Genomic DNA, 14850 nt, shown 5'->3' with positions numbered 1-14850 from the left:
CCTGGGCGGGGGCGTGGAAGGTGCGGGGCCTGTAACTAAGTTAGTGGCAGTTTAATTTCCATGAGGTAATGAGCAGGGCATGCAGTTTTTTTTAAGGTAGCATTTGGTCGTTTTGCTTATTTTTGACAGAAAAAATTGACTTAAAAAGAATAGGAACCCTTAACCTGGGGCTTTTGAACCATTTTACACTCATACACATGTGTGTTTATAATGTGTGTCATATAGATACATATCTTATGTATATATAGATACAAATTAATGTGTTCGTATAGACATATAGACGTGTATTTGTGTGTGTGTATACATATACATATGTAAAAATAATCCACTAACCCCAGATTGAGAACTCCTGACATATACATATGTAAAAATAATCCACTAACCCCAGATTGAGAACTCCTGTTCTTATATACATATTTTGTTATTTAGTCGTTTTTCAGTTGGCTCTTTGGGACTTCTTTTGGGGTTTTCTTGGCAGAAATAATGGAGTGGTTTGCCATTTCCTTCTCCAGATCATTTTACAGATGAGGAAAGAGGTTTAGTGACTTGTCCAGGTTCACATGGAAGTATCTAAAGCCGAATTTGAACTCAGGTCTCCCTAACTCCAGGCCTAGCACTCTATCCTCCATGCCACTTAGCTGCCCATACATATATAGAAATGTATATTATATGTATACTTATACACTTGTGTAGGTATATACAAGGTGTCCCAGTTTTAGCTTTAAACTGCACTGTGACTTTTGGGACATTTTATCACATAATGAATTTGTAATCCTGTTTGTTTGTTGTTTTTTATTTTACCGGTTTAGAAACATTAATCTCAGAAGGGGTCCATAGACTTCACTTAACCACCAAAGGTGTCCGTGATGCATGAAAAATAAGTTATGTTGGCATTTCGGCCAGATATTTATGAAGTACCTACCATATGTGCCAGACACTGCTAATAGCTGAAGGTAAAAAATAGGGGGAAAGAATTTCCTGCTTTCAAGGAGTTTACAATCAAATCAGGGCAGACATTAAGAAAAGAGATTTCACATTACAGAGGTTACGGATTAAGACTACTTAAAAGGTTAAGAACCCTTGACTTGATGGAAACAGATACCAAAATTGCACCTTTTATAGGAGTGATTATCCGTGGTTGCCTAAATGTTTTCACTCAGAAGTGAACTTCTCCTCTGTTTGGTTTAGAACAAAGAGACTTGAGTGAATTAGTAAGGACTGCATTCTGAATATTTTAGAGCTCTGGTCTAGAGGGGAGAGATCAGCTGCTGCTATATTCATTCTCCATTTGAGGTAACAAAACCACAGAGGTATGAATTCCATAAGGCCTCTATAAGTAACTTATGAACCTGGGCAAGTCTCATAAATGGGGATGAAGAGTGATCTGTTCCACCCACCTCCCTATTTGACAAATAAGGAAACTTCAGGCTTAGAGGTTAAATGACTTGCACAAGGTCATAGTATCATGGAAGGGACCTTAAAGTCTATCTAATCCAACCTTCTCCCTCCCTTTTTTCCCAACGCCTAACTCCCAGTGTTATTGTGAGTAACAAATTAGATAATTTTAATAAAAAATGCTTTGTAAACCTTAAAATGACATATAAACGTTAGTTCTGTATGACCTGCCATTTACTAGTGGAATGACTTTTAGCAAATCAACCTACTTCAGGGTCTTGTTTTGGCATCTATAAAGTGAAGAGGTTATATTATATGGCCTTTAAGGTCCTTTTCAGCCCCAAATCTATAATCCTATGACATCTTTATAAGTCTTTATACCCTCTGGGCTTCATTGTCTTTATCTGTCAGGTGGGAGGGAGAGGGGAGGATGGTGTATGGCTGTGGACTTTACTCTCCCTGAGACTGTGCCTTCCTTGAGGTCACACCAGAGAAGATAGTTGAAAATATCGTGCTCTTGACTATTGATCAAAAGACTAGAGTTCTAATACCTCCTCTGCTGTGTACTGCCTATGTGATGAAAATCAATTATTTGCTCTCTGATTCTCAATTTCCCAATTTCTAAAACGAGTGGCTTGGAGTAGGTGATTTAGAAGGATCCCTTCCAGCTTTAAATCCTATAATCCAGGTCTCTGGGCTCCCAGCCCTGTGCTCTTCCTTAAGTAGTTAGAGAGGCTTCTTACATTCACACTTTGTAAAATAGCCCTTGATCACTATGACTGAAAGTCTTGAAATCATTACAAGAGAATGTCATCAAGGTCTTTCAGTTGCCCTGAATTAGTGTAGTTTGAGCTATGAGACTATTCGGAGATGAGTTGTTAGAAAGTGTCAATACTGTGGAATTCACCTCCCTTCCCAGCTTGTATCCTGTGTTTGAACCACACTCCATTGTTTCTAGCTTATGGTGTCAATGTATATAAATTTTCTTTCTTTTGGAGGAGGAGGAACCAAAATCACAAACATGGACAGCTGTTGATTGCATTCTTAAGCATAAAATGTGATGATTTTCAGTACTTTATATCTAAGAATTAGGACGTGTTCCACATGTGAGTCAGCATAAAGCAAACCTGGATTTGCCATTCTTTTTTCTGGAAGAAAAAAAGAGTGTGACTCATTTGATAGTACCTCATAAATGGGCTATAGGTTGCAATATTTGAAGTAGTAAAATTATTAGTAGCAGTGGGGGATAAATAGAGTTGATACTGATTCTTTTTTTTTAAAGTTTTGAATTCCAAATTCTATCCCTCTTTCCTTCCTCCCTTCCTGAGATGGTAAGTAAACAGATATAGGTTATGCAGTAGTATGGAGTCATGTAAAACATTTCCATGTTCATCATTTTGCATAATGACTTCAATAAAATAAAAATGAGAAAGTGAAAAATAGCATGCTTCAATCTGTATTCAAACAATGTCAGTTCTTTATCTGGAGGCCTGGAGTATGCTTCATCATTAATCCTTTGAGAGTCTCTTGGATCATTGTATTGCTGAGAATAGCTAAGTCATTCACAGTTCTTCATCAAACAGCATTGTTGTTACTATGTACAATGTTCTCCTGTTACTGTGTGCAGCGTTCTCCTATTTGTGTTCACTTTACTATGCAACAATTCATCCAAGTCTTTGTAGATTTTTCTGAAATCATCCTACTTGTCATTTTTTTATAGCACAATAATATTCCATTAAAATGATATACCACAACTTGTTTAGCCATTCCCCAATTGATAGGTATCCCTTAAATTTCTGATTCTTAGCCACCACAAAAAGAGCTACTATAAATTTTTTGCACAAATTGGTTCTTTTCCCATTATTTGACTGTCTTTGGGATATAGGCCTAGCATTGGTATTGCAGGATGAAAGGGTTATTTACAGTTTGATAGTCCTTCCAGCATAGTTCCAAATTGCTCTCCAGAATAATTGGATCAGTTCTCAACTCCACCAACAATGTACTGGTGTCCCAGTTTTCCCAAATCCCCTCCAATATCCAGCATTTTCCTTTTTTGTCATATTTAGCCACTCAGGTAGGTAGGAAGTGGTACCTCAGAGTTGTTTTAATTTGTATTTCTCTGATCAGTAGTGATTTAAAGCATTTTTTTTTTAAGCAATCGGGGTTAAGTAACTTGCTCAAGGTTACATGGCCAGTTATTTCTGGGTGTGGTGCTAACAAGTATCTGAGCCCGGATTTGATGCCCAGGTCATCCCGACACTGGAGCCGGTGCTCTTACTTGCTGAGCCACCTGGCCACCCCTAAGCATTTGGGGTTAAGTAACTTGCTCAAGGTTACACGTCTAGGTGTTTCTGGGTGGGTGCTAAGTGTCTGAGCCCGGATTCAATCCCCAGGTCATCCTGACACTGGAGCCGGTGCTCTTACTCACTGTGCTACCTGGCCGCCCCGTTAGAGCATTTTTTCATATGACTATGGATGGCTTTGATTTCTTTGTCTGAAAACTGCCTGTTCATATCCTTTGACCACTTATTAATTGGGGAACAACTTGTATTTTTATAAGTTTGACTCATTTTATTATATTTTTGAGAAATAAGGCCTTTATCAGACATACTTGTTGCAAAAATTTCCCCCAGTTTTCTGCTTTCCTTAAAATTTTGTTTGCATTGGTTTTATTTGTGCAAAAACTTTTTAATTTTATATAATCAAAAATATGTATTTTATATTTTTATAATGCTTTCTGTATCTTCTTTAGTCCTAGATTCTTTCCTTATCCATAAATCTGATAAACTATTCCATACTCTCCTAATTTGCTTATGGTATCACCCTTTATGTATAAATCATATACCTATTTTGACCTTCTCTTGGTATATGGTGTGAAATGTTGGTCTGTACCTAGTTTCTGCTGTACTGTTTTCCAGTTTTTCCAGCAGCTTTTGTCAAATAATGAATTTTTGTTCCAAAAACTTGGATCTTTGGGTTCATTATATACTAGATTACTATGGTCATTTACTATAATGGAATTTGTACCTACTCACCCACCAGTATTTCTTAGCCAGTATCAACTTGTTTTGATAAGTACCACTTTATAATACAGTTTGAGATCTGGAATGGCTAGACCACCTTCTTTCACATTTTTTTTTCACTGATATCCTTGAGCTTTTATTCTTCCAGATGAATTTTGTTATTAGTTTTTCTAGCTCTATAACATTTTTTTTTTGATCGTTTGATTTGTATGGCACTAAGTAAATAGGTAGAATTGTCGTTTTTATTGCATTGGCTCAGCTTACCCATGAGCAGTTAATATTTTTCCAGTTGTTTAGATCTGACTTTATTTGTGTGAAAAGTGTTTTATGGTCATAGATTTTCTGGATTTGTCATGGCAAGTAGAGAGAAGTATTTTATATTGTCTACAGCTATTTTAAATGGAATTTCTCTTTCTGTCTCTTGTTGCTGGACTTTGTTGGTAATATGTAGAAATTTGCAACTTTGCTGAAGTTGTTCATTTCTTTTTAAAACATTTTTTGTTTTTCATTTTCAGCATTTGCTTTTATTAAGATTTTGAATTCTAATTATCCCCTCATCCCTCCACTCCCCTCTTTCCAAGGTGGCATGCAAACTGATATAGGCTATATATGTATGATCAAATTAAATATATTTCCACATTATTTGTGAAAGAAGAATCAGAACAAAAGGGAAAAACCATGAGAAAGAAAAAACAAAAAAGAGAAAATAGTATACTTCAATCTGCATTGACTTCATAATTTTTTCTCTGGATGTAGATAGCATTTTCCATCACGAGTTAATGTTGTTAATTTCAAGTGATTTTTTTTTTTTAAGCAATTGGGGTTAAGTAACTTGCACAAGGTTACACGGCCAGGTGTTTCTGGGTGGGTGCTAAGTGTCTGAGCCCGGGATTCCATCTCCAGGTCATTCTGACACTGGAGCTGGTGCTCTTACTCGCTGTGCTACCTGGCTGCCCCCCCAAGTGATTTTTTTTTGTTGATTCCCTAGGATTTTCTAAGTATAACATATCAACTGCAAAGAGTGATGGTTTTGTTTCCTCACTGCCTGTTCTAATTCCTTTTTATTCTCTTATTGCTAAAATTAACCTCTCTGGTATAATGTTAAATAATAAAAGTGATAATGGGCATCTTTCCTTCACCTCAATTGTATTGGAAAGGCTTCAAGCTTATCTCCATTATAGATAATGCTTGCTGATGATTTAAGCTCCATTTATTCCTATGTTCTCTTGTGTTTTTTTAATAGGAATGGGTGCTGTATTTTGTCAAAGGCTTTCCATCCATTGAGATTATCATATGATTTCTATTGGTTTTGTTATCGATAATGGTCACTTATGCTGAGAGTTTTCATAAAATTGAGCTAGCTCTGCATTCCTGGTATAAATCCCACCTGGTCATAGCATATGGTCCTTGTGATAAATTGCTATAATCTCTCTGTTAGTATTATACTTAAAATATTCATATCAATATTCATTAGGAAATTTGGTCTATCACTTTCTTACTCTTTTTTGGGTCTTCCTGGTTTGGTGTACTGTAATGCCAAGGAAAGGCAACTTCCCAAGGTTCAAAATACCAGCATAGGTGCTCTCCATTTTACTCAGTGACCAACCAAGAACAGAGAAGATCAAAACATGACATCATTCAAAATACAGCATTTACTAAGAGTGATTAAATAATCTCCAAGTACAACCCCACCCCAGGACCTTCCAATCATTCAATCAATTACAAAGTCCCTGTTCTAAATACTTCTCCACCCCTAGGCTGTACCTTCATTTAGTCCACCACAAAGCCCCTCTTCTCAAATGGAGATTAGTTTCCAAACATAAGTAAAGTACATTCACTTGTTCAACCAGAGAACACAAAAAGGTCAAAAGTTCCCCACCCCTGGATCACAATTGAATCTACCCCAGAGTTACATCAAGTTTAAGCTCAGCACTTAATACCCAAATGGAGGTCTTTTCTTCATCTTGACAAGAGGCAAGTTCTCAGCAATCTTAGTTCCTGGGGAGACAAGGTTTAGCAAGGCCACAAGATACATTACCAGTCTCTTCACTAATTCATCCTCTGTCTGTAGAACAGTCCTAGAACCCCTGAAAACATTAGCAAAACCCTCACCCAGGATTTCTGTAAACATACAACAAGAAAATCCTTCTTCGGGGCTTCTGAACCAACAGAAAGGTTCCCAGACCCCTGCAACAACAGCACTGTTCTTCACCAGTGGACAGTATTCACTCTCTGTCTGCAGGACAGTCTCAGGGCTTCTTAACCAAAAGCCAGGTTCCAGGACTTCTTCAACAACAGGACTGTCTTTCACCAGTGAAAGACAAATCTGGCAAAACAATATCAAAACAGACAGACAAAGTACCAGCAAAACAGCCATGTCTCCTCAGTCCTTGGCAGCTCAGGGGTCAGGTCTCAAAAGTCCAGGGCAATTCAAAGTGTCACTCAGCAATGCTCTCCCTCTTTCTCTGCCTCCACGAGGTGCTGCTTCCAGAAAGTTCTTCTGCCTCTCTCTTGTCTCTCCAAATCTACGTCACCAGCTCCTCCCAGTTCAGGACTTTGTTTTCACATCAACAAGTCCATCCCACAGGTGGGATTAACAAGCTCTGGGTTTTAACACAATCAGTTTGAAAACCAAGCCAATACAGGGGAATCTTTAATTGCCATTACTATCACATTTGGGTATCAGCACCATATTTGTGTCATAAGAGGAATTTGGTAGGACTTCGTCCATTTTTCCAAATAGTTTACATAGTATTGGGGTTAATTGTTCTTTAAATGTTTAGTAGAATTCACTTTTGACTCTAGTCCTGGGGATTTTTTTCTTAGGAAGTTCGTTGATGGTTTGTTCAATTTCTTTTTCTAAGATTGGCTTATATAAGTATTTTATTTCTTTTGTTAATCTAGGTAATTTGTATTTTTGTAGATATTCATCCATTTCATTTAGACTTTCAAATTTATTGGCATATAATTGGGCAAAATAGCTCCTAACAATTGTGTTAAGTTCCTCTTCATTGGTGGTGAATTCACCCCTTTCATTTTTTTTACTAGTAATTTAGTTTTCTTCTTTCCTTTTATATGTAAAATTAACTAATGGTTTGTCTGTTTTATCATTTATTTTTTCATAAAACCAGCTTCTAGTTTTATTTATTAGTATAATGGTTTTCTTTCAATTTTATTATTCTCTCCTTTGATTTTTCAGGATTTCCAATTTGGTGTTTAATTGGGGATTTTTAATTTGTTCTTTTATAGTTTTTTTAGTTACATGACCAATTCATTGATCTGCTCTTTATTTTATTAATGTAAGCAATTAGAGAAACAAATTTTCCCCCAACTTTGGCTGCATTCCATAGGTTTTGGTATGTTGTCTTGTTTTTCTCAGTTTCTACAATTCTCATTGAAATTATCAGTTGTTTCTGCAAAAATTTGTTTTTTAACCCACTTGTTTTTTAGGATTGGGTTAATTAATTTCCATTTAATTTTAATCTCTTTCCATTGTCCATTCAATGTAATTTTTATTGTTTAATGATCTGAAAAGGATGCATTTACTATTTCTGTTTTTCTGCATTTGGTTGTGAGTTTTTTATGTACTAATGGGTGGTCAGTTTTTGTGTAGGTGCCATGTACTGCTGAGAAAAAGACATATTCCTTTTTATTCCCATTCAGTTTTCTCCAAAGATCTATCATATTTAACTTTTACAGAATTTTATTCACTTCTTTAAACTTCTTTCTTGTTTATTTTTTGGTTAGATTTATCTGGTTCTGAGAGGGGAAAGCTGAGGTCCCCCATTAGTAGTTTTATTATCTGTTTCATTCTACTTATTCAAAAATTTAGATGCTATACCATTTGTTGCATATGTGACTATGGTACCTTTCAGAAAGATACAGTTTCCTTCTTTGTCTCTTTTAACTTGATCTGTTTTTGCTTTTGCTTTGAAATCATGATTGCTATTTCCCGCTTTCTTTGCTTTTATAGATTCTGCTGCAGCCCCTTACCTTGCTTGTGTATATCTCTCTGCTTCAAATTTGTTTCTTGTAAACAGCATCTTGTAGGATTCTGGTTTTTGATCGACTCTGCTGTCCACTTCTGTTTTATGGGAGCGTTCATTCCATTCACGTTTATAGTTATAACTAGTTATACATGCTGTTTTTTACTTGTTTGCCCCTTCCCCTCACCTCCATCCTTTCCATCCTCACAAGTGTTTTACTTCTTCTGATCACTGCCTTCCCCAGTATACCCTCCCTTTTTATCAGTCCCCCCACCCCCTTATATTATCACCGTTTTTATTTCCATATAGGGTAAGATAGATTTCTATATCCAACCAAATGTTTATTCCCCCTTCCTCCCAGTGCCATTTTCTTTCCCACCCCTTTTTTTTGGAGGTATCATCCCATCAAAGTCACCTTATGTCCTCACCCTCTGTCTACATATATTCCTTTTAAGTGCTCTTATAATAATAAAGTTTTTTTAAGAGTTATAAATATTATCTTGCCATATAGAAATATAAACAACTTTACCTTATTGAATTTTATATGTTTTCTCTTTCTTGTTTCTTTTTTACTTTGTTTATGTTTTCCTCAAGTCTTGTATTTGGAGGTCAGGTTTTTTATTCAACTTTGGTCTTTTAGAAATGCTTGAAAGTCCTCTCTTTTGTTAAATGACCATTTTTTTCCCCTGAAAGATTATATTCATTTTTGCTGGGTAGCTAATTCTTGGTTGTAATTCTAACTCCTTTGCCTTCCAGTATATTATATTCCAAGGCCTTCATCCCCCATGTTTTCATGTGGAAACTGCCAAATACTGTATAATGCTGACTGTAGCTCCATGATATTTAAATTGGAGGGGGCCGGGGGAAGGAACTGATTGCAGTACTTTCTCCTTGATTTGTGAGCTCTGGAATTTGTCTATGATGTTTCTGAGAGTTTTTATTTTGGAATCTCAGGTGGTGTTCAGTGCATTCTTTCAATTTCTATTTTGTCCTCTCATTCTAATATATCCAGGCAGTTTTCTTTGATAATTTCTTAAAACATGTTGTCCAGACTTTTTTTTTTAAATCTTGGCTTTCAGATAGTACAATAATTCTTATATTATCTCTCTTGAATCTACTTTCTAGGTCATTTGTTTTTCCAATTAGATTTTATGTTTTCTTCTTTTTATTTTACTTTTTAAATTTTGTTTTATCATATCATATTTTGATGTCTCATACAGTCATTATTTTCCACTTCGGTTCTAATTTTTAAAGATTTTCTTCAGTGAGCTTTTGTACATCCTTTTCCTTTTGACCATTTCTATTTTTTAGGGAATTATATTCCTCAGTAAATTTTTCTACATTTTTTTCTATGCTGTTGACTCTTTTCATAATTTTTTTTTGCATTTTTCTCATTTCTTTTCCCAAATGTTCTTCTACTTCTCTAATTTGCTTTTTAAAATCCTTTTTTAAGGTCTTCTAGGGATTCTCTTTGAGTCCGAGACTAAATTGCATTTTTCTTTGAGGCTACTCATGTAGCTGATTTTTGGCACTTTTGTCATCTTCTAAATTTTTGCCTTGATCCTCCCTATCACCATAGTAACTTTCTGTAGTCAAACTTTTTTTTTGTTCCTTTTTAGCTCATTATTTTCCACCTTTTTTGTGAATTGTTTTTTATGTGAAAATTGGGTTCTGGTCTTGTACTGTCCCAGACTTTTTGTGCTGAGGTTCTGGGTCTTATTATTGGCTTCCACTGGACTTCAGGGCTTAGCGGCTTGCTTTGGGTGGGGGGGGACAGGTAGGCTTCACTTCTGGCTTTTACTAGGGCATGAGGTCTCCCTGTTGGCCTCCTAGGAGTGGAGTTTAGCTGCTGGCCTGCTCCAGGGGTGGGGCCTTGCTGCTAGGTTGCTCTGGTTACAGGGTCTCTCAGCTGGTAGGCCTCAGGGTTAGGGTCTTGCTGTTGGCCAGCCCTGGGTTTGGTTTTACTACTGGTCAGCAATGGCTTTAAGGCCTAGCTGGTGGTTTTTACTTGGAGTGGTGCCTTGCTGCTGAGCTACACAGACTGCTCACTTGCCTAAGGGTGTGTTGGCTTGGAGCCTTGTTGCAGGCTCTCTGCTATGAGGCGGGGTGCTGCTATTGCTCTTAGACCTTGATCCCCTCCCACCCCAGTGAGATGGACCTTTATTGCCATGCTGTTAAGCTGCTTCCCTGCTCCTAGATCAATTCTGAGGCAATTTTCTAGCTTTGGGGAGGGCTTCAGAGGGTTCCTTCTTTATTCTACCACCTTGGCCAATACTGGGATTCTTAAGACCTTAAGAAACTGCATTAATGTTTCTGATTCACAATTTAGCCCTTTGCTGTTAGGAAAGGGAGACTAGGAGTTTTGAAGTAAAACAATATTTGACCCTTTGAAAATTCATAGAATGTTGTTTTCCACTTTTTGTATTTGTGTATCTGTGAATTGTTATTTTCATGCCAGTTTCAGTGAGGATGAAGCTTTGCCATCATTATTGCCCAGAAAAACACAAATTGTAATTTTTCTGATTTTACTTCAATTGTGAACTAGTATGTTGTAGATTTAGAGTCAAAAGTCTTCTGGCTACTCTGTGTGCCTTTGGGCAAGTTACCTTCACCTTTCTGGGTCTGATTGACTGATCTCTATGGTCTTTTCCAGATCAAAAACCCTGTGATCTGATGTTATTGTCTCTTTTCTAAAAGAATTTTTATTTGTAGACCTGACTAGCTAAATTCAGAATATACTTTACCCAAATGTTGGCTACTATTAGGTGGTAAAGTTTGGTTTTTTTGGCACATCAACTTGTGAAATGATCTACTAAGGTCTATAAAGACTGCAATCTGCATTAATGGAGTACCTCCATTGATAAAGTAAGTACTGAAAAAATGATAATCATGTTGATATAAAGTGGATATACTGAATTATTTCAAGTTATTTTAAGATTCTTATCATAAAGTGTTTATTAAGCTATGGCATGACTAATTTCATTTGAATCTCAGAATCATTCTCCAAAATTAAAGTGCCAGATTTTTTTCAGTTTTCAGTGAAACAGAATGGTGAAATGAAGCTACATGGTATCAAAGAGAATTAATTCCCCGAGATTCTTAATTTTGGAGTTGGAAGGGACCTTAGTGACTGCTGAATCCAAATGTTTCCCTAAGAAATCCCTACAACTTTTGACAGGATGGCTAGACTAGGAGAGAGAAAACAGGACAGAGGAGTCATCCTCTTCAAGAAGTAGAATTGATCTTTTAAAAGTACATTTGGGTGGCTAGGTGGCAGTTCAAATTCAGCCTCAGCCACTTAACACAAAAACTAGCCATGTGACCTTGGGCAAGTCACTTAACCCCAATTGCCCTCCAAAAAGCAAAACAAACAAAAAACAAGTACATTTGTCCTAGGTGCTTTTTAGACTTTATAAGAAAGGAGTAGGTGAAAATCCTGGTGGCAGACCCCTAGGCAGAGGTAAAGAAGGTTTGATGACAGCCGAAAAGCCCTCAGACTGGCCCCTTGTGATTTTGTATCAATGATTGTTGCTGTCCAGTGCTTTGGACTTCTTTGTGAGATATTTTGATATTAAAATGTTAAGAAAAATGGACAAGCCTTTGGGCCAGTTGCTTATTAATGAGAATAACAGCCTGAATGATTCACTGAGGGCAATTCCTCAGACATTAAAAGAACTAGAGGACAGTCTTCAGCATATTGGGAAAGTCCTGCTTAGGGGATTTATGAAAAGATATTGATCAATTTCTCACAAGAAGGCTTTGAGTAGTTACAATCTGTACTGGCATGGGATTACCAGTGGCAATGAGATTATGAATTTGTCAAAGTAGGTAATTGTGAATATGCATAGTGAATGTCCACAAATAGGAGGTGCCATAATATTTTGGGCCCAGTGTTGTTAAACCTTGTAATAAATACATCTTTCTGGCTTTGTGCTAGGTAATTTCCTGTAAACTAAAATCGTCAGAGTTCTGTCTGATAGCTACATCTGGTATAGCTTCAATTTTCATCGATTGACTATATTCAGGATTTTGTTGCTTAAGTATGATAGTGTCCTGACAAAGGGATAGCATCATGCTGATAAATTTTTCTGAAGCTGATCATAACACATGTAGACTTTTAGCTCTTTGTTGGATACTATAGCCCTCTTCCTTCCCCCTCCTCAAATAATCTTTTAAACTACAACCTGACTATTCAGATTTTATTTTCTTCTTCTTAAGCAAACATTAAAACATTAGCCCTGGTAAGTGTGGCAGAATTCAACTATAACATTTAGTTCAGGTTTGTACATGACTTGGGTTTTCTTTTGTCCAGTAAAGCAACCTCAAGGCTCCAAGAGTACATGCACTGCACAAAGTACTACAATTATTCTCCATTCTCCAAGGTCACTTCTAAGGGATATGAACATGGAAAAACAACAAGTTGTAGCCATCAAGAAGTGTTCAGTCTGATAATGGAGAAATGGAGTGTACACAAATCTAAATTCAAAGCAGTAAGTGGGAAAATTACTTTCAACTGGGAAGAGATGAAATGGGAGTCAGGGAAAGCTTCATAGAAAAACGTGGCATCTGTGTTGGTTGAAAAAAAGGACTGTTTAAAGGATGCTATCAGGAGGGGGTTATTATAGGTGGAGTGGATGACCTGTGCAAATGCATGGTGGTGAGAAAATGGCAGATAAGATTAAGGACTAGCCACTCATTGTATTGATCTTGAAGTCTCCTTGAGGAACAGAAATATTGAATACAAACTCTTTGGTCCTTTGTGGTGTTCTAAAGTATTACTGTATAACATCAGTGTTGTTCTGTCTTAATGGAAGGGGTTTGATCAGCTTTTAGGTCAACAGCTCTAACTTGACCCCTTCAGGAACTCCTACAGTTGAGGACCTTTAACAGCATCAGATAGAAATTCAAATACACGATAAGATTTTATTTTCTCCCTTTTTGTGGGTTTCATTCTTGCATTTAAAATTGTCTCATTTATTTATGTTTTCTTAATACGTAATTATCTTAGTCTTAGTCACTCAACACAGAGGTTAGGATATTTCATGAGGATTATAGCCTTCTTGGGAAGGCTTCTCACCAACACAATATTCAAAGCACCAATGGTGACTATGAATATGCCAGCATAGTTCTCAATTGCAAAATATAACAGAAGCAAAACATTTATTCAGACACCAGAAAGCCAAATCCCAACACCCAAACATGAATCCATCGTAGCAACAAAGAAGTTAATACACTATATATCACAGCAGGGAGCCACACCATCTTTTAACCTTCCCACAAACACTCACAAGTCTAGCTGTCTTCCTTGGGTGATCCTCTCCTCCCTCCAGCTCTGACTACTCTAATTTCTGCCTTCCTGTGGACTCTGTGCCACACTTAAGCAAACTCCTTCTACCACAGGCTCCATGTGATTACATTCAGCCTGTTAGGGAGCAAGGAAGATCTTCAAATTCCTATTCCCATTACATTCGACCCCAAGATCTTTCATGTCCCTTACATAGCAAAAATACATTAGCAATACATTTGTTACATAGGTTAATGGGAGTTTAGGAGTAACTGGTGTCAAGAGAACTTTACAACAGTGTCACAGGGATAACACAAAATAAGCACAAAAAAAGATCTTAGGGAAGGGGCTTGAGCACAAGCACCCCATCATTCCCCCCTCAAACGAGTGGGGCTCAGACTCTTCTAGTAAGGGGCAAAGGTCTCTTCTCCATAGCTATTTCCTGCTGAGATTGGACATAGAGCTATCCCTGCCCCAAGAGGTCCCATTTGAGAGGTCATTTCTTTAGCTGGCATCCAGATCTCGGTCGATGCAATGCCGGGGTGGGGGTGGGGGTGGGGGTGACACATCACAATCATGGACAGGGGCCAGCTTAAACAGTTAGGCATCTGAAGGTGGAGGATTCTAAGCCTGCATGAAACACATCTCTCAAACAAGTTTAACAGACAAAAAGCCAAAAAGAAACAAATACAGGTTCAGCCACGCTTCTGGAGTCCATGAACCCACTATCATAGCCTCATTCGTGGTAGAATATAAGAGTTAAGAGTACAATTTTGTAATCATCTTCTCCTGAATAAACAACAGTTATGGTATTATCTTTCTTATGTGCTATAACCTCTGTAGCCTTTGGAACATTTTCTGACTTCCCCTTTACCCATACTATGTGCCAGCCATACGATTCTTTGGCTCCACTTGGAATGGTATAGAGATAGGTTGCAATTGGTGGCCATGGAATTTGCTACAGAGAATTTCTCCTAAAATCTCACTTAATTTATGTGTCAGTGGGAGTAGAGGACAGTGTTGGTGATAGGAGGGGGTGGGGGGAGAGTACGTGGAAAAGGGCTTTGAGTTTAATCTCTGTTTAGTAAATGTATCTTCCTCAGCAAGAAGGGTTAACCTATCAGATTAATACTCAGTGTTTGTGTTAATAGTTCTCTAAGTG

The 14850-nt window shown here is 37.2% G+C and overlaps 1 protein-coding gene across 1 annotated transcript in view; it reads left to right on the top strand.

Moving 5' to 3' along the window:
- Positions 1-14850, top strand: part of RWDD1 (RWD domain containing 1) — a 28371-nt gene that overhangs the window by 563 nt on the left and 12958 nt on the right. The window lies entirely within an intron of this gene.

This window comes from Petaurus breviceps, unplaced genomic scaffold (assembly GCF_028583685.1).
Source record: "Petaurus breviceps papuanus isolate PSGF00001 unplaced genomic scaffold, PetGlider_PUasm1.0 90977, whole genome shotgun sequence".
Lineage (NCBI taxonomy): Eukaryota > Metazoa > Chordata > Mammalia > Diprotodontia > Petauridae > Petaurus > Petaurus breviceps.
Note: the sequence above shows the minus strand (reverse complement) of the source record. Positions and strands in the feature narration are given on the sequence as shown.